Source organism: Rhinolophus sinicus, chromosome 1 (assembly GCF_057876585.1).
Source record: "Rhinolophus sinicus isolate RSI-liver-muscle chromosome 1, RSI-T2T, whole genome shotgun sequence".
NCBI lineage: Eukaryota > Metazoa > Chordata > Mammalia > Chiroptera > Rhinolophidae > Rhinolophus > Rhinolophus sinicus.
The window spans coordinates 103,981,899-103,999,939 of record NC_142501.1 but is presented as its reverse complement, the minus strand read 5'-3'; the positions used below and the strand labels follow the sequence as shown (position 1 = coordinate 103,999,939).

Below are 18,041 nucleotides of genomic sequence, written 5' to 3'. Positions count from 1 at the left end.
GCCAGGGCACTTCGTAATTTTGGATGATGGTGGGAGGCCTTTGAAAAAAGGAGATGACTTTGAAACTGAGATGTTCAAGGGGATGGAGCCCAGGGAGACTTAGCATTCTCACTGAACTTAGAGACAGAAACTGGGATTCAAGGCTGTTGAAGTGGTCAAAATTAGTGGGGTTGGACACTGGAGGTAAGTAATTGCATTTAATAGCACCATGTTTATATAAAAAATAAAATTTTAAATAAAAATCTTCCCACAAAGAAACTTTTATGTTCAAATGATTTCACTGATGAATTTTATCAAACATTTAAGAAAGAAATAATGCCAATGCTATTCAAGCTCTTTAAGATAATAGAGGAATAGAGAACAGTTCCCACTCATGTTATGGGGCTAGTACAAATCTGATATCAAACTCTAACAAAAACATTAAAAAAATAAATTACAGGCTAACATCCCTTATGAACACATATAACAAAACCTTAAGACATTGGCAAATCAAATCCAGCAATAAGTAAAAATAAAAGACATCATGAACAAATGGTTTTTATCTCAGGAATGTAAAGCTGTATGACATTCATTATTTTGATAGAAGAAAAGAGAAGATCCACATGATAATCTTAGGGTACAGAAAAATCATTTGCCAAATTCAACAAATATTCATGATACACACCCTCAGCAAACTAGGAGTAGAAGGACACATTCTCAACTGATAAAGTGTACCTACTAAAAACATTCCACTAGCATATTACTTAACATCAGATACAAGGCCAGGATGTGGGCTCTCATCACTTCTATTCACAATTGTTCTGGAAGATCTAGGAATTGCAAGGAGGCAACATAGAGAAAAAAAAAAGGCAATAAAAAATGAAGACGTAAAATTGTCTCGATTCTCAGTTGTCATTAGCATTTATCTATACAATCCTTAGAAATGTACAAAACAACTTTCAGAGATAATAAGTGAAAATAGTATGGTGGCAAGGTGTCTGGTCAAGAAACAAAAGCAGTTGTATTTCTATACTACTGTAGCAAAGACTTGAAAAAATAAATGCAGATATAGAACGGATTTAAAACAAAATGTCATTTAGAGTAGCATAAAAATCATAAACTGTGTGGGGCAAATTTAACAAAAGGTATACAAGACCTTTATACTGTAAACTATAGAGATAAAGAGCTATAAAAAATGAAAGTTGTACCATGTTCATGGATTGGAAGACTCTATGTTAAGATGTGAAGTATGTTGATTCCAGTACATATCTGGGGATAGAGAAATGATCACTGCATGGTTCCAGGGACTCATTTGACCTAGTAGGAGATGGCCCTGTCTCCGTTGCGACCCCACTCTAAGAGGGGTCCCTGACAGTGCTTCAGGTCCTCGGGTCTGAGGGCAATTTGGATACTATGCAACGGTTCCCAACATGCCTGGCTATTCCCCAATGTATGGTTACCCATGTAAATATGTGTGTCCCTCTGAAGAAGTACTGGAGGAATCATAACTGCACTTGCTCTAGCATGGCAGACTCTTTCCTCATGGAGACCCAGTGTCTCCTTTAGACAATGAGTTCCATTTCTGAAAATTGGCACATTCATACCTGGTATCAAAATATGCTCTCAGATAAAGAAAATGAACTCAGTGTAGAGAGCACATAATTCTCTAGTGTCATATTTAATAATGTAGGTACATGCATAAGAAACACCTGAAATGTTTGTTATAACTGCAGATTTCTGAGCCATATAGCTGACCTACTGGTCAGAAAATGCTGTAGCAATTCCCAGAAGTCTGCATTTTTAACCCCACCCCCCATCCTGTCATTCTGATGCACACTAATATTTGAGAAAAACTAACTTACTAGGAAGCCAGCTCCAAGAAATGGCAGATAGCTACAGTGTCAACCCAAGAAATTATACAGGCAAGTGTAGTTCTAAGAAAGTGTATCCAATAACATGCAATGGAAATCAATTTCAAGTGGTGGTCAGGCAGAGTCAATTTGTGTTTAGAGGAGAGCAATTTGTTCAGAGTAGGTTCTGGGTGGTACCAGGATGGATGGGGAAGTAACCTTACCCTTTGAGGAAGGAAATATTTAGAACTAAATTGGTATGATGGCATTCTGGAGTTTGGAGCACAGCCCTAGTCTAAGGGGCAGTTCTAACATAGGAGTCTGAGGAATAGGACAAATGAACAAGACTTGCTGAAGGCGAAACACTGGACTAAGGGCAGCTCTGACACCAGGTAAGACGTAGGAGGCTCTGGGACTCGGCCTACACTGACGTTCAGAATGTCCACTTGGTCTTCCTGATAAGATGACTTTGTTCAAAGCTCCAGAACACTGTGCACTGGGGCTGCTGTCAGCTAGATTTGGCCCTGAGCTCAGCCCACAGATGGCCTGTTGGTCGATCCAGTGATAGGCTGCTAGGTATACAGCGAAAACAAAACAATGCAGTTCAAACGAGCTGATAGTTGACCTTCTTAAGCTTTCGTAAACTATACCCCGAATCTCATATTTTTATTTAAAATTTTAAAGTTAAACAGAATATCGAGTAAGTAGTTCACTCAACAGCTATCTTAATTTCCAGCCTATCTCATCAACATGTCCTCCGCATTATTAGTGGTTTAGCTTCTGCTGTCCTGCTCGATACACTGTCTATTCTAGACTCTTCTTATTGCTTGTCAGAATAAATGAAGACTCTGTGGGCTTTACTGGGTAGGCCTTGTGAATAATGATGCCACTGAAAAGATGTCTTTCAAATGTTACCATACTGTGCTTATGACAGATTTCAAAAGCAATTTCCCCCTAGTTGTAACAAAAAGATATTTCCATCACTGCTTCATGCTACAAGTTCCTTAATGCAATTGAGAAACTGTTTAGTTCTTGTTCTTTAAGAAGATGTAAATCACACACTTTCACACCAGCACTAGATGACGTGCTGCAGTGTCTTATTGTAATCGAGCTATCTGATTTAGAAATGTTGTACGTTACTAAATGTACATTACCAACCACCTTTCATCTGCTTGTAAGGCATCGATGAAGGTTGCTGACTGAAGTAGGGTGAGTAATTCTTCCTCACTTTAGAGTATTTTCCAGTCGTCCTGTAAAGCCATGGCAGACCTTGGCATTTCCAACTCTATGTTCCATAGTTGGCATCTTTAATTCTGATCATTAGACAGACACTATTTCCTGGAAAGATTGTGTGTGTGTGTGTGTGTGTGTGTTTGTGTGTGTGTGTGTGTGTTTTATAACCTTCTTTGGGTGAGTTACGTTAGCTTATGAGGGCTAAGATGTTTTTCAGCAGCTATATGTACTTGTTTCTTTTTTATTATGTTAATGCCTTATCTGGAAAGATTTTAAAAATACAGTCCATCTCCTGAAGATGAGTTTATTTTTTTCCAAGTCTAACAAAAGCACTTATAGAGATAATACACAAAATAAAAATGGTGTATGGTTCTAGTTAAATTAAAATGTTGGTTTTGCTGGAATGGAGATAGTGAGGTTTTAACACTGCAGCATGTTCCCATGGACAGAGAGGCAGTGAACTACTTCTTTGACGATGCAAGTTCTAGTCCTGGCTCCATCTGAAATACATTTAGGACCTGTGTGAAGGTCATTTCCCATATCTAGACTTCTATCCTACCAGCCAAAACACAAAATATACCATGTACTGGCAAAGACAGCCAATCTAAGGTTCCTGACCTCTCTAAGATGCTTACCTTCTATGTATCAACTGAATATATGGTGTGGCTCTAAGTCTGTATTGGAACAAAATCTCTTGTGGAAATAAAAATTCCAATTATAGTTTGATTCCTTCACATGTCTGGCTAGGTTGGCTTTTTTTTTACTGAACGAACTCAACAACAAATTGCTTTAATTTGCCTAGAATGGGGATTTAAACTCAGAGCCTCACATTCCACCTGGGAGACGGTCTGCATCACCCCAGCCAGGGCCTCAGTGCAGAGGATAGTATAAAAGCCTGAGGTGCTGACGGAAGAAAAGAGGGAGAATCTCTGCCCAGTGTGCAGTCCCTGGCCAGGAACCCCCATGTCTGGATCCTGTTTTTCTCATGTGGCTCTGAAGTGCCAGGTCTATAGACTGACTCATCCACTTAGACTTGGAGGAAAGGGGGTGGGCCCAGTCCTCTATTTAGGACAAAAGCAGAGTTAGCATGTTACCCAACAGTGCACTTCACTATTTATTACAAGCTTTCACATGAATTCCAGATTATCTGAAGACATGCCTGAGACTCTCAGATGACAGATAAAATGTGAAGAGGTTGATGTGTTTGGGTTGATAACTAACCCAAGTAAGTTTTCCTGGTTTTAGATGTCATGTTCTGGGCCTCTCCGTCAAATACAAAGCTAAAATGTTTTCCAAAAAGAAGCCATTAATTAAAGACTACACAAATAACAGCATTTCTGCTTTTCTCGTTTCTTTTCTTTTTCTGTTTTGGGAGCCTGTTCTTTAAAACTCTGAGCAGCTGAGGTAAACCAGGGCAGACTTTCATTTGAATTGAAGCTGGTCTAAATCATCCTGTTGGAAACCTCCCAAGTACAGAATGCTTGGCACCCAGGTCCATTAAGGAGTGAAATGTGACCAAATGCTGATGTTTTTTGCTTTACTGATGCAAGACCACTCTATCAAGTGGCAGCTGAATAGAAAATAGGCTTTTAGCCTGAAATAGAATCTCATATTTCTTTACCTCCTTTCATGCAAATATTTTTTTTAAACATCATCAGTGAATGATAGATATAATTCTTTAACTATTTTAACATGACTAGTATACTTTTTCATGGTAACATTTTAAGTTATGCAGCATAATTCTGACTCTGTCATAGAGAATTTCTTTCCATTATTTGAAAGCAGAATGGTAACTTTGAAACCTATGGAAAGATGGAAAGACATCTCTCCCTTTTTCTCTAAGTTGTATAATTAATCACCTTTAAATATATTACATTTCTTTCCAATTTGGATAAATATTTTTAATTCTGTGTGTCTATGTGTACATGTAGATTCTTATATTTTACATTAAAATTATATCTAAGCACAAATATTTACATGGTCAGATCTTATATATTTTATTTTTTGTTTACATATTTTAGATTTTAATATTTATATGTATATCTGAGTATAGATATTTATATATGTGCTTATATTTATGTTACAACTAAGCATAAATATTTATATGCATATACCTATGAATATATGGGTAAAAATAAGTCACTTATTGTGTTTATATATGCTCATGTAGGGTTCTTATGCATTTTCACATTTAACAAATGTTTATTGGGTACCCAAGCACTCTTCTACATTTTGAGTACATTTTAGTAAAAGTTAGGCCAAACTTCTGCCCTCATGAACTTTATATTGTCAGTTGAGGCATTCTTGATTTATCATTACTATGTGGGGTAAAGTGAGTATATTTATGGCTTTTTGAGTATTGAAAATATTGTTAAGGGGGAAGAATAAATAATTGACATTATTTTTTTCTGAGTTCTATTGCTTCATTTGTATCAATTATTAGGTGCAAGATATTTTTATCTCAATCAATTCCATTTTGTTATATTTTATATGTATAGTCTATGGCATTTTATTATTCATATTGTAGACTTTAATAATTATTACCAAGCATCAGAAATGACACAAAACTTAAATAACTCTATAATTATTTGTCTTCTAAATTAATTTAACAACAGGTAAGTTAGTGTAGGGAATTTTGTATCCTGTATCCCTAGTTCAGGGTCCAAAGCCAAATTTCTTCTTGAGCACGATTGTCCCTGTTCATGTCAACCACCTGCACTGTTTATTTGATTTTGAAAATTACATAAGGCAGCTTGTAAAAATGTATACACCACAACCAGACAACATGTTAAAATTGATGATAAAACAAAAGTGGAGACACATTAGGGGCATAAGTATGTGACTAAAATGCATAGTAATGAATATATTTAATTGCTGTCTGCTTCTCAACTACAGTTGCAGATTGAACTGATTTAGATAGGTTAAAAATACAGATTCCCAGAACTCTTCACCCTTAAAGTCTGATTTGATTGGTTCCCTGAGGTGGGGACCTCACAAAGTTAAATGTTTAAGAATTTAAAATCTAATCTATGAGATCTGATAATTACATTTGGGATCTCATCCTAGAAAAAGTGCTACATACCTCATTGCTGAATATCACTATGGTCACCTACAAGTACTCCCCTTGGGAAGCTATGTACCCATGCCAGTGCCTAGTCCACCCTTCAAAGCAATTTTGGAACTCTTTTTCTGGAATGGCCATTAGAGCTGTCTTCATATTACCTTTGATGTCCTGAATGTCATCAAAATATCTTCCTTTCAATATTGCCTTTATCTTCAGGTAAAGAAAGAAGTCATTGGGGGCCAGATCAGGTGAGTAGGGAGGGTGTTCCAATATAGCTATTTGTTTACTGGCTAAACACTCCCTCACAGACAGTGCTGTGTGAACTGGTGCATTGTCATGATGCAAGAGTCATAAGTTGTTGGCGAAAAGTTCAGGTCGTCTAACTTTTTCACGCAGCCTTTTCAGAACTTCCAAATACTAAACGTGGTTAACTATTTGTCCAGTTGGTACAAATTCATAATAAATAATCCCTCTGGTACCAAAAAAGGTTAGCAGCATCGTTCTGACTCTTTATTTGGACTGACAGAACTTTTTTGGTCATGGAGAATTGGCTGACTTCCTAACGTGCACTTTGACTTTTTATTTCAGGGTTGTATTGATGCACCCATGTTTCATCACCAGTGATAACACGGCCCAAAACATCGTCTTGCCTCTCCAAAAGGTCTTAGCACACTTTGAGTCTCCTTTGCTTTTGTTCATCGGTGAGCTCCTTTGGGACCATTTTTGCACACACCTTTCTCATGCCTAGATTTTCAGTTCAGATTTTCCTAACTGTTTTTCTATTGATGTTTCCTTGGTCTGCTATGTTTCTCACAGTCAGCCAACGATTTTGACACACAACTTGATGAATTTTTTTGCAATATTTTCGTCAGTTCTGCTTGTTTCTGGCCGCCCTGACCTCTCTTCATCAGTGATGCGTTCTCTCCCCTCAGAAAAATGTTTAATCCATTTGTACACTGCTGTTTTCTTCATGGTATTATCCCCATAAACTTGGATTAAAATGTCCCTGATTTTACTTCCATTCTTGCCAAGTTTAACAAGAAATCTAATGTTTATTCATTGCTCTAATTCAAGCTCAGACATTCTCGCAACAGCACACAAAAACACATAACAACAGTAATGAACACCACTTAGCAAGACACCACCACACGTTGACATGAACACAGCTGTGAGACGCTGAATACCCAGGTTATGAAACCTTACCAGACTCTTTGTACGGTGCTGCCAATGTAAGTGCACGGTGGCAAGTTTGCAAACTTAATTGTCAGACGTTGTATAGACCAGGCAGGAGAACCACTGCTTTCATTGAACCACAAAGTTGTCTCTCTCTCTCTCTCAGCTTCTGGCCAAACCAGGCCCCTTAATAACGTCTACAAGGTTAGAAAGAAGCCAGTGTTCAGGATAAGTACAATACCGTGCTCCTAGACCGAAGTAGATATTTCCCTGGTGGGGGGGCAGGGGGTGGTGGCCATAGGAGGACACATCGTGACACAATGAACCAACCACACCGTCAGTAGCATCTCTGTAAAAATATATAATGATAAGATTCATCAGACTCTTTCTTACAATGATTCTGATTGGAAGCACATTTGTTACATTGCTATTAATTTTTCTCAATTACTGTGTAATTAAAAATAGGAAGAAAAGGAAAATTTAAAAGAGGTGCAGGCCTGCTGAAATAAGCAGCACTAGGATTGATAGTAATACTTCCTCTAGCACGTTTTTGTAGGCATTGATCAGACACAGGCTAATTCTCACTTCATTGACTCTGCTATATTAAACCAAAGGACTCCCATCATTAAATTAATGAGGGAGACAACCTATGAAAGTAATTAAGGAGGAAAGGAGGGAAAATTAACCTCAATAAATGGTAAGAGAGGGATTTCTTTGAGTAAGATGTAGATGTTCTATGGCTGTGAGAATGATGCTGTACAGGTATCATTAATCTTCCTACGCGGCTGGTGCCGTGGAAGGGAAGATGGTGAAATGCCGAAGGCTGGTCTAAGCTGTTCCAGCCAGAGTTAGAATTAGATTTTGTGAGTCTGAACAGCACCTTTCTGCATCTATGCCTCTGTCTTCTGATGTGACAGAGAAAGGATCCTGTCAACACTGACTGAAAAGCCGGCATTGGTTGGAAGCATAAAATGCTTAATGTTAAGACCACAAAAAACAGATTGTAAACGTTTCATAATGTGACCTTCAAAAGGGCATATTGCAGAAACCCACATCCCTCCTCAGTGATGACTGGGGATCAATTATTAGTGGCACTGTGCCTGCAGGCAGGTCATCGATCACGTCTATCGCTGCTGCAATGGCCGCTGTTACTGCGGTTAATAAATGCTATTAACCCAGGAATCCGGCCCCGGATCACGAGCACTGGCCATCCCCTCATCCTGTTTCCAATGTTGCAGGAGAATGGGAGTTCAAAACCCGGATTCAAAAGGTTGCCAAACCCTAGTGTCAGATTTCTTTTTTTCTTTTCTTTCTTTTTTTTTTTTTTTTTTTTTTTTTTTTTATGAAATGTTTGCTGTAAAAGATACTGCCAAATAATTCAATAAATATCTTCATATTTATAAAAGTAATGATACCTCAAAATCTATACTAAAAGTTAATCTTATTTCATGTGTAGTAAACCCTGGAGTAAAAGAGCCTATCAGCTCACCCTGAACGCTTGAGAGGGCCATGGCTGGCCCCTGGAAGCCCATGCCGTTGGCATCATTAGTTGCCAGAGAAGTGGAGAGTTAACTCTTGGCACTACTACTAGGGATTCACAATATCGGGACTGAAATTTTGGGAAAAAAGAGACAAGTCTGCTCTAGTCTCCAAAGTGAAGATCTAACTTGTGAGGGAAACTTCCGGGAAATTGAAAAGTGGAAAAAGCAAACAATAACTTTCTTTTGGCCTACCCTTTTGTGATTGTGTTTTTTTAACTTTATTTTGAGTTAAAAAGAACATTTTATGTGTGGTAGTATCTAGGGACACTCAGATGTGATTGAACCTGATTCTTCAGGAGGGGTCCAGGAGAATTGAAAGATCCAGGCTACTTCTTGCCAGCCTGATAAGGAAATACATACATATGTGTGTGTGTGTGTTTGTGTGTGTGTGTGTGTGTGTGTGTGTGTGTGTATATATATATATATATATATATATATATATATATATATATATAGAGAGAGAGAGAGAGAGAGAGAGAGAGAGGTAAATGTTTAAATTTTAAAAACTTCATTACAGTAAAAGACACATTGCCATTAACCCCCCTCAAAATACTCCCCCTTACTTTGAACACACTTATCCAATTGTTCTTGCCACTTTCTGAAGCAGTTCTGGAAGTCCTCTTTCATGAGTGTCTTTAGTTGTGCTGTTGTGGCTGCCTCCATGTCCTGAATCATTTTGACTTTGGGGAAGAGCCAGAAGTCACACGGTATCAGATCCGGTGAATAAGGTGGATGAGAACACCGTAATGTTTTTATTTGATGGAAATTGCCATATACCAGAAGTGATTTGTGACACGGAGCGTTGTCAGGATGGAGGATGATTTACAGCTTTAAAACGCACCTTTTCTCAACCGTAGCTCACACCCAACAGACAGCACTGAACAAGTTGAAACTTGTCACACACTGTTTCTAAGATTCCATGTGCAGCTTCCCATATTGAATATTCCTACCTTACTGATGGATGGCACTTGGCAGCAGCATTCACTGCATATTTTGATCACACCTCGTATTTATATTTATATGACAAAAACCAGTGTGGGGCACTGAGCATCAGCAAACACACAAGCAATGAGTAAAGACAAATGCCAAAGGCAAGTGTGGCAGAAGTGATAGCAAAAAAAAATCAATCAGTTTAGGCAACTGATCCACTAATGTAAAGGAAGTCCTGGGAAAAAAACAGCAGGAAAACATTAAATCACTAAAAATGATGTGTTCTCTTCTTTTTTCAAGGAAAAGAAAGGGGCTGTAAGGTACGTGATGCTTCCGAGCACTGCTGTGAGGTCTCAGAAATAAAGACCAGCCATTGGAGTCCTGGTCCTCCCTTGGTGGGGGCTCGAACTTCTCACAGGATTACAATCTGTCAACCAGCAGGAGCTGTGGCCTCATCTGAGACTCGACTGGGCTTGTCACCACTCTCAGTTCTGTAGGGTCAGAGTAAGGGCCACACTCACTCTTGCACTTCTGTCATGACCAAGAGAACATGGCCACGCTAGCTTGACAGAGGACAATGACACAGTGTAAGACATTCGGTGCCCTATCCCAGAGCCAGCTAACTGGCAGTCGTGTGACTGAGGTCCTCTGAGAAAACAGCTCTGCTGAGGCCAGTCTTTTGGCAAAACTGGGAGGTGAATAAAAGCTTACTGTGTTAAGGCACTGTTTTTGAGGTAGCTTGTTAACGCAGCATTATTTTGTAGTAGATAACTGATATACTTATAACTAATCTATCTTAAAATTTCTCATTTAATTTAAAGTTATTAGCACTATTGAGGGGTGTGTGTGTGTGTGTGTGTGTGTGTGTGTGTGTGTGTGTTGGTTGGGAAGCTTAGTAATTCATATTATGGATTTTGATTTTTTTTTCTTTGATAGCTCAGCAGTCAATTTTTCTAGTAATGAATGAAGCTAATGCTGATCCAAGATCCCAGATATCAGATATGACTTGCACAGGATATTATGCATAAATAATTGGATACCAGTAAAATTTTATAGATGTTAGCATGATTTGTTTTCCCCACCACATTCCTGATTTCTTATCAAATTGCCTCAAATTTATGCAATGAAAATGATATTTATCTTACAAAGAAGTTTCCACAAGATGGCATTTGACATATGCATTCATCATAGTCAATACTTTTGTTTTGAAATATGGAATCTGTACACCTATTGCCTCCCAAGTTTTTGTAAAAAAAATAAGGCTCTGAGAATTCATTTCCATTTTTCATGTTTCAGTTCATGTACAACAAATATTACCATACTTTAAAAACTAATCCTGATTTCATTCATTTTAATATTAATTGACTTAGCTAATATCTTACAGGAGTAAATTATCTTCAGCTTAAAGAAATCTCTTACTGTGGAGTGAAGAACAATGTCAAATACCAAATGGCAATCAATTAACTCCTAGTTAGATTTCTGCATTTAGCACCTACTGTCCCTGAACTTTTTAAAACTGAAAATGTACCTATTCTTATATTTCTCTTTTAGCATTTATTTTAAAAGACTGCTAGTGACATTCCAAATGACATTTTTCTAACCAGATATTTTGATTACAGAAACTGTGGTAGGAATTTTGGAAAACCACATTACCTAAGTGAGCAGCAACTATTAGAATCCTAAACAGTGCTATGTGATGGGAAAGAATTCTGAAAGCAATCCCCAGAAATGTATGACATTCAGGGATCATTTTATTCTTGAGATAATTTCATGATCTGAGCTTTGTTCAAAAATTGGAAAGAAAGTTACAGACTAACACCATAATTTGCTTCAGTGGGTTAAATTGTATGTGAATTAAATGTTTTTCTACTATATTGCGATATAATTCATTTACAGTAAACTATGCATATTCAAATTGCATAATTTGAAGAATTTTGATATATGTATGCAAGGTGAAACCATCCCCATAATCAGGATACTAAACTTTCCAACTCCCTGAAAAGTTTCTTTATGTCTCTGGGCCATCGTCCCTCCCTACAATCCTATCCAGCAACCACAGATCTGCTCTCTGTCATTCCGGAGTAGATTGCATTTTCTAGAATCGCATACAAATGGAATCAGAACAGCTATGGTGTTTTGCCTGTCTGCTTTTACTTAGCCTGATTGCTCTGCAATCCATCCACATTGTTGTATGTGTCAGAAGGTTGTTGATTTTCTCACTGAGTAATTTTCAGTGGAATGAATAGGCTGTATTTTGTTTACCTGGCAGTCTATTAATGGACAGTTGTGATGTTTGCAGTGTCTGGCTATTACAAACAAAGCTGTTATGAACACTTGTTTAGAAGTCCTTTATGGGCATATGTTTCCTTCTCTCTCAGGTAAATACTCAGTAGTGGAAGGGGTGCTTCTTATGGTCGATGTATGTTTAACTTGTTTAAAAACATTGTCAAACTGTTTCCAAAACAGTTATGTCATTTTAATTCAGGGTGCATGAGAGGTTCTGTATCCTCACATCTGTCTTTGTAGCCATTCTACAAGGTGTGTCGTGGTATCAGACTGTGGTTTGAATTTTCATTTCTCTGCTGGCTCATGATTTAACCATCCTTTTGTGTGTTTTTTTTGTTTTTTCGTTTTTTTTTCATTTTTGGAGGAAGGTAGGATTTATGTATCTTATTTGTGAAAGACTATTTGTTTAATAGTTTTAATTTTAATGAAGTTCAAGTTAACAATTTTTTTTTTCTTTTAGGATTCATGGTGTGTGTGTGTGTGTGTGTGTGTGTGTGTGTGTGTTTAAAACTCATAGTTTTTTTTTTTTTTCATTTTCTTCTAGCTATTTTCATTTTAGGTTTTATATTACTATCTATGTTCCATTTCAAGTTTTTTAATGTATGCTATGAGTAAAGTGTCTAATTTTCTGATATCATGTGTTGAAATGACTCCACTTCTCATAGAATGGCGTTGGCATATTTGCCAAAAATAAATTTACCATATATGTGTAGGGCAAATTCTAAACTGGTGGTCTGAATTGACAGGCAATTTTACCCCTAGGGAATATTTGGCAATGTCTGGAGACATTGCTGGTTGTCATGATTCAAGGTTGTTACTGCCACCTAGTGGACGGAGGCCAGAGATGCTTCTGACCATCCTACAATGCACAGGACTGCCCCACCACAGAGTTATCTGTCCCCAAATGTCAACAGTGACAAAGCTGAGAAACTATTTTCTAGGCTTTCGCTTAAGTTCCAGAGATCTGCCTTCTCACCAGTATCACGCAGCATTGTTTTCTGTAGCTTTAGAGTTTTTCCTGAAATCAGCTAAGGGAAATCCTTCAGTTTTAAAGAAAACACTTCTAGGCTATTCTAGGTTCTTTACATTTCCATATCAAGTTTAGATACGACTTATCAGTTGTTACAAAAGCAGTGCTGACTTTGACTTTTGTTTAATTGCATAGACCATATAAATACATTTTGGGGGAAATACTGAACTTTCAGGAACATGATGTACTTTTGGCCTTTAATTTCCCTCAGCAATGTTTTGTACAGTTTTCAGTGCAGCGTTCTTGGACACCACTTGTTAGACTTACTCTCACGTATCTCATGTGTTCTCACGCTATTGAAAACCTCTTGGATACATGGTTAAAGTTATAGATAAACATTAGTGGTGGGCACGTGATGTTCCATACATACCAGTGGACTTAAGGTAAGTTGTGTTCACTCTGGTTTCTGTGAATCTTTAGATCCTACGTCTTCTGGCTCCTGGAGTAAGGCCCTCCTGCTGCATTTTCTCCAGTCGATGTTTTCCCAGTTGTCTCCAGCTGCTGCTTGCCTCTCAGGTGTTGACTGCTCTCAGCTTCTTCTTTAGGTTCCGGATTAATTTGTCTGTCTCAGGGTCTCCAGAAGGTGACCGAGGCTGCCTACCATGGGGTGCTCCGTGGGCAAGCCTGGGCCACCTCACTTCCTGCCCAGCAGCTGTCTCAGCCTCATGCTACCTCTCATTTTCAAGGCTGTTTTGATAGTGTTTTCCTGGTTGTGGTTTTATATTCGGGGTGGCTCCCCTCACACAGTTTCAAATGGGTTTATTTCTTAAAACGGGGCGTTGTCAGTGGTTGCACCTTCATGTTCTTCACTGGGGAGTTCACTTGGAACTGCTCGGTAAATTATTGGTTTTGCTGGAAATAGTCTATCAAAAAATGGCTGTCAAGAAACCTGCCATATTTCTGTTTGATGCAACACAGAGCCTGGTTAATGCCAAGTCTTGTACCCAGTGTTAACACATAACCTGGGAGGACACATGGCTATTAAAATGCACTCGACATCTGGGCACCAAGGAAAATAAAATGAATCAGAGGCCACAGATTCAGAAATAACTTTTGTAGTTGTAACCTCTCACACTTCCTTGGGCTCCTCAGATGTCGGAATTCAGCTAGTAGTAGTAACATGTGTCCATGAAGGCTGTCACAGGCTGTATTATGACAGCCAGTTCCAAAGTCAAACACAGAATCATATTGGGCAGGTGCAACAGCACAAAACTAGAACTAGAACTGTAGAACTAGAGATCTGAACTACACCATAAAGGAGCCATTTTTTGGTAATTGCACTACAGTGCTTCTTCCATTTCTGTGCAGCTTTACCCCATAGTGGGAAGCTCTTGTCTTGTCCACATCTGTGCTGTTACAACACAGCAGTAGCTTTTTCACGCCCTAGCATTGTAACTTTATCAGCCTCAAAGAAGCTTTTGTTGGCTAAAGCTGTACCAGGCACACCAAAGTTGGGGTACTGAAATAATCTAAAAAAATGAAGATATGCCCTTACTGCCTGAAACATGGGCAGCCAGCCACCTTGTATGGTTAGGTTCCAAGCATAACTCAAAACAATTGCTTGCAAATTCACTTTATTTGTAATTGTATTAAAATTGTTGTTTGCAAAGAACTGGACTTGATTGTTAGCATTTCTGGCACAAATAGTTATGTCTTCTGACAAGCATGGATAATAATTTTGCAATTTTTCTGAATGAAGACTTCAAATACACCCCAGTTTTCATGTGACAAAGTTGGAGCTTGGGTATCCCAGCTGCGCTCTAAGTTGGTTTTAAAATATATAGAATGTATGTAACATTTTGTAAGAATCAAAGAAGAAAGAAAATATATTTACTGTATTTTTTTTCCTTTCGATGGCTCCTGACTCATGAAGTAGTTGGACAAAAATGTTTTATTTCTTAATTTTAAAATTATTTTTATTTTGAGATAACAACAGATTCACTTACAGTTACAATAAATCATACAAAGAGAACCCGAGTGCCCTTTAACCTAGTTTCTCTCAGTAATAACCTATTATAAATTATAGCAAAATAACAGTCAGGATGTTCACATTGATACTGTCAAGTTACAGAATATTTCTATCACAAGGATCCCTCATGTTCCCTTTGATGGTGACACCACTTCCCCTTCTCCCTGACATACACCAGTGTATTCTCCATTTCTATACCTTTTCATTTCAAGAATGTTATGTAAATGGAACAACAGAGTATATAACTTTTGGGGATTAGCTTTATTGTTTTTCATTCAGCATCATTTAATCAAGATTCTTCCAAGTTGCTGTATGTATCAACAGTTTCTTCTTTTGTTTGCTAACTAGTATTCCATGGTATGTATTTTGCTACAGTTCAACCATTCACCCATTGAAGGCCATCTGCTTTGTTTCCAGTTTTTGACTAGCAAGAATAAAGTTTCCATAAATAGTTGTGTATATGGTTTTGTGTGAACATAATTTTCACCTCTCTGCCGTAAATGTCTAGGAATGCAACTGCAAGTTGGTATGGTAGTTGCATATTTTTTTTTTTTTTAAGAAACTATCAAACTGTTTTCAGAGTGGTTGTCCCATTTTACTTGTAATTTATCATATTACTGAAGGAATATCAGAGGAGAAGAGTTTCTGGCAACTTAATGAGTGATGGTTTCCTTATGTGGGACATGGGAGACCCAAAAGGAGACACAGTTTTGATGAGGTTAAAATCATGAGTTTTGTTTTAAACAAAGTGTGTTTGAGATGCCCAAGATGGGAATACAAGTGAAGATGGCTGGCTAGCATTTAGATAACTACCTACTGCCCAGCAATGAGACTGGCAGAAGACACAGATTGAAGATATGTTCCTGAAGTCACATTTGAAGTCACCAGAGGACATGAGGGTTGAGTGATAAGAATAGAAGGCAAGAAGAACCCTAAAAAATAGGTCAAGGGAGGAAGAAACTGGGAAAGAGACTGTGAGGTGAATTTCAGACAAATTAAGGAAATGTAGCAGGTGCTGATGTCCATGAAGCCAAGGCAGAGCATGATTATAGGAAATGCTACAGATGGACCACTTTGGCATGTTCCCTTTGGTGGACTGGCAGAAACAGAAGCCATGTTTAAAAATAAATATGGCTGACCTCTGGCCGAGTTCCAGTCAAGATGATGCAGTAGGTAAATGCTGTGTTTGCCTTCTTTCGTGACAACATCAAAATTACAAAACAACCATCATTGAGAATCACCTGAAATCTTGCTGAACTGAAGTCCTACAACTACAAACATACAGAAGAAGCCACTTTAGACTGGGCAGAGATGCCGAACAGGCTGGTCCCACATCTGCATGTGACCATTAAAAATCAGGAGGGCTATCTCAGCTGTGGAGGGCCCCTCTGAGGAGGGAGAGGTCCTAGCCCCACCCCAGCCCAGGGTTTCAGTGCCGGGAGAGAAGTCCCCATAATTTCTGGTTGTGAAAACCAGTGGAAATTGTGTCTGACTGAGACAGGTGGGCAGTGGCTGTAGTCCCAGGTGCTGCTCTTCAAGGGACTGAGCACAGACTAACTCACTGATGGAATCACTGGCTGAGCTCCAGAGCTAGGGCAGCAGCTGGAGAGGGAGCAGGGACATATGGGGGCGGGGCAGGGGTGTGGCTATTGAGTTGTCTGGTTTCAGGATGAGGGCTAGAGGGAAGCTTTCTCCCAGATGGGGGAGCTGGTGGAGGCCATTTTTTCTTTGCTGAGCCCTCCCCCTTCCCAGCATGCAGATGCAGGCAACCACCATATCTGAGTCTCCATCAACCCTGTTGACAGTGTTTGTTCACCATTCCCTGGTGATTCTGAGACCCAGCCCAACACAACTTTCGGACACACCCAAGCCACTTCCAGTGGCTTTTTTGTACAAACTGCCTGCCTTGGTTCAAGACGCAGGCTTTCTTCAAAGGTTGTGGAACCCAGATAATCAGCATCTGGCTTGAGAGAGAGTGTCCTGTACCTCTGACTGAGGAGCCCTAAGTGCAGTACTAGTGGCAGCCAGCCTTGGTTCGTAGCTTGGTCTCTTGAGGCACTTCCAAGTATGGCACAGATAACAGCCATCTGTGGATTTCTTTGTGACTGCTGCCAGGTGGCCCTGGGTGGATCACAGGCTGCTGTTGAATTTGACCTGCAGCAGATCCCCTCCCAGATGGCCTTGGGGCTGACATGCCTAGTAGGTAATTCTGCAGCATTACCTACCCACCTAAAAGTACAACACACCCAAGGGGTGGATTGGGGAGGCACCAGAGCTCTGCTGAGGCAGATCCTGCTCCGTAGGGTCAGCTCCTGCACAACAACTCCTCCACTGTAGTTGTGGCTAGTCCTCACAACCGTCCTCACAACAGTCGTCACAATGAGCCCAGGGGTCAATCCCTCTCATTGACATGTAAACAGCAACCAAGACTCAACTACAAGAGGACGGCACACACAACACACACAAGGGACACACCTGAAGCACCCAGCTCTAGTGACCAGGGAGACTAAAACACTGAGCCTCACAGCACTCCTACTACATAAGGCCACTTTACTAAGACCGGGAGACACAGCAACCCTACCTGATACATAGGAACACATATAGGGCTAAAATGGGGAGACAAAGATACATGTCCCAAATGAAAGAACAGAATAAAGCTCCAGAAAAAGAACTAAACAAAATGGAGACAAGCAATCTACCAGATGCAGAGTTCAAAACACTGGTTATAAGAATGCTCAATGATCTCAGGGAAAACTTCAACAAGGAGATGGAAAACATAAAAATAGAGATAGAAAACATTTAAAAAGATAGTCAGAAATAAAGAATATAATAACAGAAATGAGGAACACATTACAGGGAATCAAGAGTAGGTCAGATGAAGCAGAGGATCAAATCAGTGATTTAGAAGATAAGGTAGCATAAAACATCCAATCAGAACAGAAAAAAGAATAAAGAATACAAATGATGAGGAAAGTTTAAGGGGCCT

At 39.0% G+C, this 18,041-nt stretch overlaps 1 pseudogene; it reads right to left on the bottom strand.

The window, feature by feature from the left end:
• Positions 1-13,835: 13,835 nt before the first annotated feature.
• LOC109433960 (eukaryotic translation initiation factor 2A-like) overlaps positions 13,836-18,041 on the bottom strand; it is a 53,001-nt pseudogene continuing 48,795 nt past the window's right edge.